This window comes from Myotis brandtii, unplaced genomic scaffold, assembly GCF_000412655.1.
Source record: "Myotis brandtii unplaced genomic scaffold, ASM41265v1 scaffold1782, whole genome shotgun sequence".
Classification (NCBI taxonomy): Eukaryota; Metazoa; Chordata; class Mammalia; order Chiroptera; family Vespertilionidae; genus Myotis; species Myotis brandtii.
In genome coordinates, this window is record NW_005356608.1 from 2013 (window position 1) to 12352 (window position 10340).

A 10340-nucleotide genomic window follows, 5' to 3' on the forward strand; every position below is an offset into this window, starting at 1 on the left:
CACGCATGGGCACCAGCGCACACAAAGACACAGTCTTGAGCAGGCCTCCTCCAGGAAGAAACAGTCACTCATCTTCATATTTACTGTGACTTAAACAGTGGCTGGGATATCCTAGGTACTCGGTAACTTTTTTTGAATAGGGATTTTAAATAGAACCTCCTTTAATCCAGCAATGCATAAGTCTCAGAAATGCTTGAGTTTTACGTTTTTAATCTTTGTTACCAGGGAGTGTAGAAGGAAGGAACTGAATCCTTTGTAGATCCTCCCTTTAAACACTTGGGCAGTAATCTCCAAAGCATCATTGCTGGACCCCACCCTAGAGTTTCTGAATTAAAAAGGTCTGGGGAAGTGGCAAACATTTGCTGTCTAACTAATTCCTATGTGAGCCTGCCACTGCTGGTCTGTAACCACACTTTGAGAGCCATTGCTCTACTCTACTATGGCTCTATTCTTCTAAGAAGTTTCAGGAGCTTGTCTTCTGACTTGGTGGCTTCCATCCTTATTATCAACCTTCCCTCTCCAATCCCAGATCCCTGACTCTCATTCCAGCCCCTCATCACTAGGACAAAAAGGGATCAAATGACTAAAAAAGGATCTGAGATAATTTCAAATTGAAGTAAAAATAAATGGTAAAAGCTTTGTTTTATATTAAGAAATTAGCCTTTGAGAAGGAATATAATTTGGTAAGCTAATAGAATTATGCTCTAGGAAATGTTGGGAGTTTACTTAGGTGGAAGAGAACCTTTCCCACAGGAAATTACACAATCCCAGTCACACCCACCACTTGCGGATACACCCTTCTCAGGACAGGTATTAAAGTATTAAAACCCGCTGAGGTCAAGTATTTAGCCACCCTCAATTGAAGTAAGCACATCTGGAGTTCTGATTTTCATGTGCAGCTCTGTGGTGGTATCTGGAACTACAAGATATAAAGTGTTGTGGAGTGCGATCGACAGAATGACCAGAACTCCAGACTGATTAAAATTTAGAGAGCCTTTATTGACTGGCCAGTGTCTGCTCCTCCACTCGGGAAGGCCAAGAGAGAAACGGCCCCGACCATCTGCAGAGTCCAATATTTAAAGGGGACAACTACATCCGTGTTCAGGTTCCCATAGCAAGCAAAGCCAAGTTACAAAAGCTAATAGCGTAGTTTTAGCCAAGCTATTCATCCTCCTCCTGTTATTCATTTCTGGGTAACTTAAAGGTCAGGACTATTCTTAATTTTGATCTGTCTGTTCTTTAGGCTGTTGCTCAGGTGTGTTGATCTGTTTGTTCTTTGTAGGCCGTTGCTCAGGTGTGTGAGCTAAGTTCCTAGAAACTTTGCACAGGCTGGCAAGCTGCTGAGGTGGCTAGGTAATTAAGCAGGCCTAAAATGTTTTTCTACTCTGTAACATAAAGCAAAGTCACCAGATCCAGGAATGTGGTCTCAGAGGGAGAGGGGGAGATGGGACAATAGCTGCGAGTATCCACGAGAAAGAAGGTTAAGATTTGGAGAAATCAGAGAAGTGAAAGAGGAAGTTCTCTGTGGAAAAGGACTTACTGCAGCAGCAATGTCAGAGGGACTGGAATAGAAAGAATGGGAGCGTTGGCTGGAGTAGAAAAGTCCCTTCAGGGAACTGTTGGGGAAAGTTTGGAAAGGGGAGGGTGCCAGATTGTAGAGATTAAATCTGGCTTCATTAACTGGACCACAACTTTGCTCTTCTTTCATACATTCTCTCCACAGCAACCACAATGACAACATGAATGGACCTTGAAAATATTATGCTGTGTGAAATAAGTCCATCAGAAATAGCTAAGAACCATATGATTTCACTCATATGTGGGATATAAAACTAAAACTTGTGAACACAAACAGCAGTGTGGTGGTTACCAGAGGGAAGGGGATGAGATGGTGGTGGAGGGGGCCTAACATATGGTATTGGAAGATGATTTGACTTTGGGTGGTGGGCACACAGTGCAATATAAAAATCTGGTATCATAGAAAGGTACACTTGAAACCATATGATCTTATTAATCAATGTCACCCCAATACATTTAATAAAAAATTAAATAATAATAATCATATGAATTGGAATTTTTACTAAAAATTTGTTCTAGAAAAATTCAGAAATGTACAAAGAAGAAAATAAAAGTCATTTGTAATCCCCCTATTCTGAGATAACCTCTTTTAACTTGAGGTTAATTTGAATGAGTTTTTCAGAAAGGGAATGCCATGAAAAAAGTAAAATGTAGAGCCAGGTTGGTATGGCTCAGTGATTGAGCATCAACCCATGCACCAAAATGTCACTGGTTTGATTCCCCGTCAGAGCACATGCCCGAGTTGCAGGCTTAATCCCTGGTGGGGGCATGCAGGAGGCAGCCGACTGATGTTTCTCTCTCATAGATGTTTCTATTTCTCTCTCCCTTTCTTATCTCTCTAAAAATCAATAAAAACATATTTTATAATAGTAAAATTAGAACAAAATCTGGTAACAATGAATCTTGCATAGAGAATGGAATTAAAAGACTAACTAGAAAGGGATTTAGACTTTAGGTATAAAATGGTAAATGTATGGACTAAATGGGACTGGAAAGAATGTGATAAATAGTGAGATGACAGGATTTGGAAAATGATTAAAGATGTTGTGAGTGGGGAATAGAAAAGAGGAAGAGTATCAAATGACCTAAAGGTTAATAACATTGGTTAAATAAATAAAACATTTTGAGATTGGGTGAATGGAGATTTTTTTTTTTACTCTTTTATTTCTTCATCAAATATTTATTGGGCACCTCGCCTATGCCAGGCACTGGTCTAGTTACTACAGCACATCCGTGAACACAACAGCAAAAGCCTATCTTTCCTGTGGCTTCAGTTCTGGCAGCAGGAACTGTGGTACCAATGAAGGAAGCAGGCAGATTTTGACTGGGAGATCAATCAAGGAACATTAAAAAGTTGCTTAAAGAGTTTTTAAAGAGCACATGTATGCCTTTAATTCTCTGAACATCTGTATGTAATTAAAGGATTAAAATCCATTCAAGGCTGTCACACTGTAGTCAGCTGGGGTCTTGGGTCAGGGAAAAAGAAGATGCTGTTTCAGAGGAAGGTAGAAAACCTCCAATTATGCAATGACTGGTTTTTGGTTGGTGCCAGATGTGGATGGACCGGATTCCTTCCTGATGAAAATTGAGAATTAGTTGCTCGCTGAAGAGACATCCCCTAACAAAAATATTCCATTAATAGTCAATACCTAAAAAAACCACAGAAAATTTAAGAAACTTCTGAAGAAAAACCACTAAATAAATAAACTAGACCAATTATGGTTACATGAGTATATTAACTCTGTGAAAATACTTTGAGATGAGCATTTCTAAATGTATACTTTTCTGTGTGTATATTATTGATAATAAAAATTTATTTTAAAAGCAAAATTGTTCCAGATACAGCTTCTATTAAAAAAACAAACAACAACAACAAAAACACAACAAAGCACACAAAACAAGAAAATCCTCCCTTGTTTCAGTCATAAGAATTGCTGCCTTATGCTATGATGTTCTGGTACATTGTGAGGCTCCCTCCTAAGGAGTTCGTGAATGTGGACACACCACACTCAAATTCCATCTCCTTAACTTGTTGGTTGACCACAGACAAATTTTCAAAACTCTCTGAGTTTTATGTTTCTCATCTGAAAAATGGGAATATTATCAACATCTTACAGTCATCTGGGGCTTGGAAGAGATAATGTGTATAGTCTGTCCTAGTGCTTGCCATACACAATGCTCACATTAGTGCTGGGTTCTCATTTCTCCAACTGCCCTCTTTTACAACTTCAAGAGCTCTCCTAGGTCTGAGCTCCCAATAAAGTCAAAAGGAGATGCTACTGGGTCAAACATGTCAAAGGCTGAAGAGCGGAAGTGCCTCCAGGAGAAGCCAAAGCCAATCAGGCCCTGGGACTCTTGAGTAATAAGGAAAATGTGAAGGGATCCCTGTCATAATAGAAACCCAGCCAAACACTGCCGCTGAGGTGCCAACGATAATAAGGGAACTTGCAGCTGAAATTATAGCATTTGCTCACTGCACAGATTTTCCCCCACAGAAAAAAAATAGAGGGGTAAGTAAAACAGACAGTAATACCAAATATCAAAACAGTGGATTTTCCCATTGGATGATCATAGTAGGGAATTTGGGTTTACTTTTTGGTACCAGTCTTACAGGAATGTTTGGTTGACTCATTAAAATTCAATCAATGGTTGTTTTCATGTGTGCAATCTTCTGACACATGGTTTGGGGGAACTGAGATATTCTGCTGCACACAGCAGAATGTGGCATCAACTTGCTTACAGTGGTTTCCCCCAAGTGTTCCATTCTCCCCAGTTTGATGCCTAAGGGAACTTGTCAAGGTTTATCTAGCAATAGAATCTTTGTGGTCATTAGTTCTAAAGCTTCCCTCGATTCCTCCCTTCTTGTCTCAAAGTCCACCCTTGCCTTAATCATCATCTCAGCTTTTTAGTGTCTTCTTCACTTCATATATAGCCCCAGACTGATGCTTTCTTAAAACATTTTTATGACAAACTAGAGGCCCAGTGCATGAATTCATGCACCCTCAGCCTGGCCTGTGGGATCGGGCCAAAACCAGCTCTCCGACATTCCCCGAGGGGTCCCGGATTGTGAGAGGGCGCAAGTCAGGCCGAGGGACTCCACCAGTGCACTATCGGGGCCGGGGAGGGATGCGGGAGGTTGGCCAGCCAGGGAGGGACTGCAAGAGGGCTCCAGGGCATGTCTGGCCCGCCTTGCTCAGTCCTGATCTGCCGGACCCCAGCAGCAAGCTAACCTATAGCACCTGTCCCCTGGTGGTCAGTGCAAGTCATAGGGAGTGGTTGAGCGGCCTTAGCATATCATTAGCATATTACACTTTGATTGGTTGAACAGACAACTGGACACTTAGCATATTAGGCTTTTATTATATAGGATTTTAAGTGTTGACATAATTGCATGTGCCCTTCCCCCCCATTTTCCAAGCTCTTTGCCTCTCTCCTCCTCCTTTGGTCATCACCAAACTATTGTCTGTGTGGGTGGGGTATATGTATATAATAAGTTCTTTAGCTAATCCCTTCACCTTCTTTATCCAGTATTTTGATGTGCTTATTTGGTGACTAGGAATTTCTTTCTCTCCCACATAATTTGTTCAGTGTGGTTTCCATGAATACTGTGCCTCCTTAGACACATGTAGGCTGGAGTTTCTTCTTCGTGAATTTTTTAAACATAAGGTAAAAATCCCATCAATCTATCACTTAAACAAGAGAAGACTTGTTAAAACTACGTATTGCTTAAATGCAGAAGACACTCCAAATGTGCTACTGTATGTGTCACTGGATGGCCTTGGCCCAGTAGAACTACTGACCTGTCTTTCTCTGCTGTCTTATGGCCTTGGGCTAACCTCTAATCTTTAAGGGACAGAGGAGAGACAGGAAACAGATACAAGAGAGGTGACACATGGAGTCCAGTTCCAAACCTCAACATCTCCAGCCCATTGCTTTGCTGTTACCACAGAAACAGGGGCTTGCACTCAGAAATGCTTCCGGTTTCTCCCCCATAAGTCTGAGCATATGATACATTTGCTTTTCCTGTCCAGAGGAGTAAAGGCAGCTCTCTGCTGAAATTTGGGACTGACTTCTATCATGGAAATGCTGGTCTAACAATCAAGCATAAAATGTACAGGGAATTTAGATTGCATGTGTCATTAAAAGATCTGGGAATCATCACACCCATTACCTCTATAAGAATGAAAACTAAGACAATATTCACAATGACCAATAACAAGCTTATGCAAATAAAGTGATATGTGAATAAATACTTAATAATTAGGTTGCGTGTAAGAGAGCAGTTACCTTCACAGTAGCCCCCAAACTCGCACCATGCTGCCAGTCCACAACCTATTACAGGTCATCAGAAAAATGAAGAGGTCCAGAGATGTGAGGGATGATTACAATAATAGTAAAATGTTCTTTGTTGTGCAGAATTTTCCTTTAAAATCCAGGAATTTTTCACTGGATCCAAGGACACTACAATTATTTACAAAAAAAATAAAATGTAAGTACATTTTTTTTTCTGGAGTTTTGTCACTTGAATGAAGAGACCCACAATCTCCAGAAAGTTCTGAACCACACAGTTCCATTCAAACCACTAGACAGTGGTACAGAGTAGCAAATATGAGAGGAGAAAAGTGCTTTAGTAGAGTAAACTTAAGATTATCTTGCTGCTAGTGCAGAGGTAAAAAACTGGAAACAGGATCTACACTCCTCAATAAGGAAAGCCTTGAAAATTCTGGTATATCTAAGCTATGAAACCTAATAAAGGGGTTTTTGAAGAACAGGTTAGATCTATACTGGACGATTTGTTAAGTGAGAAAAACAAGAATCATAAAAATGTATGTAATATAATTTCATTTTATAGAGCAAAAAAGAAAAACATAGGAGCCTATCGTACCAATTATGAATGGAGAGTAACCAGAGAGCAGGAGAGGGTGAGTTTTTCAGTGGAGAGAGGAAAATAGAAGGGGGATGTGCCCAAAACAAATGAACAAAGTACCAAACAAACAATAACAAAAAACCCTACTGTATTAAAAAAGGGAAGATGTCCATAATAAAACTTGCAAAAAGGATATGAACTCATTTATATAAAATTAACTATATGTGCATAAAGAGATGCATATGTGGGAGGCAGTTAGACAGACATGAGCAGAGCAAAGACAAAGGGCCAGGTGGGAAGGTCACCAGGGCAGGGAAGCCCTGGGTGCCAACAAAGGACGATTGTAGGGTGGGACCTCGAACCCAGGGGGACCTTTCCTACCCTCGCATTAGGCTGATCATGCAATTTGGATCCCTGACCTTTCCTCCCTAGAGATAACATCTAAGCCTCAGTTGTATTTCAGCTCCAGGCCAAGAAAAGCAGCAAAACCATGGCCAAGGCTGACCTCGGGACCAGCGGCACTGAATAATGACCCCGTGCCCTGGCACCTACCAGTTAATCAGTAGAGAACCAGACCCTGAATGATCTCACCTGGAAAGCTGGTGAATATTTTATTGAGATCTTCCCCTGGGACCTCCCCTACAATCTCCACCCTTAAAACCCTTAGGAGAGAGGACCCAGTGCGCTCTCCCTCCAGGGAGCATGCCCTCATCTTTTTCATTCCCTTCCCCCGCCCACCCCTCTACCCAGGTGCATTACCTTTACCATTACCTTTCTCACTCCCAAGCTCCTAGGGCCCTTCCTTTGCCTCTATAACTTATTTCCTCAGCCCATTTCTTTAAACAAATTACTTCTTCCACCTCTGTAATTTTCTAAATAAACGTTCTCTCATAGTTTGAGTATTGGCTCTGAATTCTTTCCTAGCCAGAAGTCAAGTACGGAGGTTGCTGAACCCAGGTCCAGTGTGACTCACCGATCTAACCCTGGTGCTGTTTCCACGCCCTACAGGTAATAGAAGAATGGTGACTATAAGGGTGGTTAATATGGCTGAAATATTAATTGATATTTTATTCTATTCATATATAAAAATTGATTCCTTACTCTTTTTCTTATATCTTTTGTAGTTCAAATAGTTTATGACTGGCACGTATTATTTATACAATCAAAGAAAACATCTTAAATATCCTTTTGATAAGAAAATTTAGTTATTTTTATTACAGATGGCTGTTCTCATTCTCAGTGTATAATTCCAGTAGGCGTTAACTTAATTATCCTCAGAAATTAGACATAGAAAGCACACTAATTGTGGTCTCTGTATCATGCATTTTATGTGGGCAGATTCCACAGGGCTATGGTATCAGAGGGCAGGTGTCAACGTGGGTGGCACCAACAGTGTGGCTTAGAAATTGAGAGGAAAAACACCCACAAAATCCACTTTTGTGATGAAGGGAAGGCCAACCCATCTCAGGTTTTCAGTTGGAACTCTAACGGAAAGACAGATTAACTGGGGAAAACATTTTATTAAATGAGACCAGTTCACATCACATAGGAGAAACCTAAGTGAAAAAGAACTCAGAATGGCAGCTTAGAATTCCAGCTTACATACAATCTTCAAAAAAAAAAAATCAATAAGTTTGTAGAGAAAGGACAAGATAAAGGAAAGTGTTTTGGGAGGACAAACTGGGAAGGTAAATATAAGGGAAGAAACTAGTGGAGTAAGGTTTGTTTGCAGACTTCTCTGGTGCCCTCTCTGGGCTATATGCAATAAAAAGAGAATTTTTATCTTGCCTTTAGGCATAAAAGGGGAGCTTTTTCTCCATTTGCTGTTTTTAAATTGTCTTTGATTCAAAATAATTTTTATGTCAAATAGGCAAATTTTGGGTGAAATATTCTAGTTACGTTTGGTGGAGTTGGGTTCTGGGAATGAAATGAGAATACAAACAACCTGCTCAGGGTTACAAATGAGTAAAAAGCACAGCCTGCTAGCTGTGTGAATAGGGCTCCAAGCAAGCTGTGTGAGCAGAGCTGAGCCTGGAGACAGGCTGCGCTTGGATTAGTGAAAAGCAGGATCTAAGTTTCCCAGAGCAGACAAGAATGTGACTTAAGATGTTATTTCCTTGAATTATGCCTAAAACACGATTGTTTAGACATTGCTATATTCACTGTAAGATATTTTGCATTTATAAAATAAATTTTAGGCATGGTTCATGCTTCTTTGCAGGGCTATTAATCATCTGATGGACTTGGTATTCGAGAGGAGACAGTTCATTGCTCTCTCCAGAGTGGATCTTCTTAGAGCTGACTTGGTTTGGAAAAATCCCAAGAGCTTTGTTATTCATAATGAAATGAAGATGTGAAACTTGAGATTATGAGTTTTCTTGGTGCTAAGGAAGAGCGTCTGTGTTTTCTCTGTATTTGAGGTAAGTTAGGTAATCATTCCGCAGCGGACAGAATTCCATTCTGATTTTGTAAAGCAATGCTCAAGTAGATTCATTCACTTCCTGTGTGTGTCTGTTTGTCCTTTTCACCTTCCCTTCCCTGGATTATTTTCCTCTTCCTACTCTTTATGGGTCCATGTGATTCTCCTGCAGGACCATACTTGGTTTACCTTTGGCCAAGACCCTGGCATTCCTAACTTTGGATAATAGAAGGCTTTCCCGTGGAAGAATTCACTCAAAAACCGTCCCTCATGAGATAACCATGTCTCATTCTTCCAGTAGAAACTAGTCATGATTGCCCTAGCCAGTTTGGCTCAGTGGATAGAGCGTAGACCTTCGGACTGTAACGTCCCAGGTTCAATTCTGGCCAAGGGCACATGCCTGGGTTGTGGGGTCGATCCCCCCAGTAGGGGCCATTCAGGAGGCAGCCAATCAATGATTCTTTCTCATCATTGATGTTTCTATCTCTCTCCCTTCCTCTCTGAAATCAATAAAAATATATATTAAAAAAAAGAAACTAGTATGACTCTCCATGTTTTTCTAGGAGAAAAAAAAATCAATAGCTTGAGAAAGGGGAACAAATCAGAGAGAATCGACACAGTTCCCTTCAAGAGTGAGGCAAAAACAAGAGCCTTTAGTTGACACAGAATAATCAAGATTTTGTAGTATGGTTGATTTAAGAGTAGTGATGATAGATATACAGTTTTAAAGTTCCAAAAAAAAGAGTGAGGCAAGATAACTTTTAAAAATATTAATCCCCCTTTCCCACCCCCTCACCCCCTCGTATTTCTTTCCTTTCCTTAAAGTTCCATTCATGCAGCCAGTGGAATCTGTTTCTTGCCTCAACATTTGTGACCCTGAACCCATTATTCACTTTGACTTCTTTTTTTAAAAAATTAAATCTTTATTGTTCAGATTATTACAGTTGTTCCTCTTTTTCCCCCCATAGCTCCCCTCCACCCATTTCCCACCCCACCCTCCGCCCTCACCCCCCCGCACTGTCCTCATCCATAGGCGCACGATTTTTGTTCAGTCTCTTCCTGCATCCCCCACACCCCTTTCCCCGCCAAGAATAGTCAGTCCACTCCCTTTCTATGCCCCTGATTCTATTATAATCACGTTTATTCTGTTCATCAGATTATTTATTCACTTGATTTTTAGATTCACTTATTGATAGATGTGTATTTGTTGTTCATAATTTGTATCTGTACCTTTTTTCTTCTTGTTCCTCTTCTTAAAGGATACCTTTCAGCATTTCGTCTAATACTGGTTTAGTGGTGATGAACTCCGTTAGCTTTTTCTTACCTGTGAAGCTCTTTATCTGACCTTCAATTCTGAATGATAGCTTTGCTGGATAAAGTAATCTTGGTTGTAGGTTCTTGGTATTCATCACTTTGAATATTTCTTGCCACTCCCTTCTGGCCTGCAAAGTTTCTGTTGAGAAATCAGCTGACAGT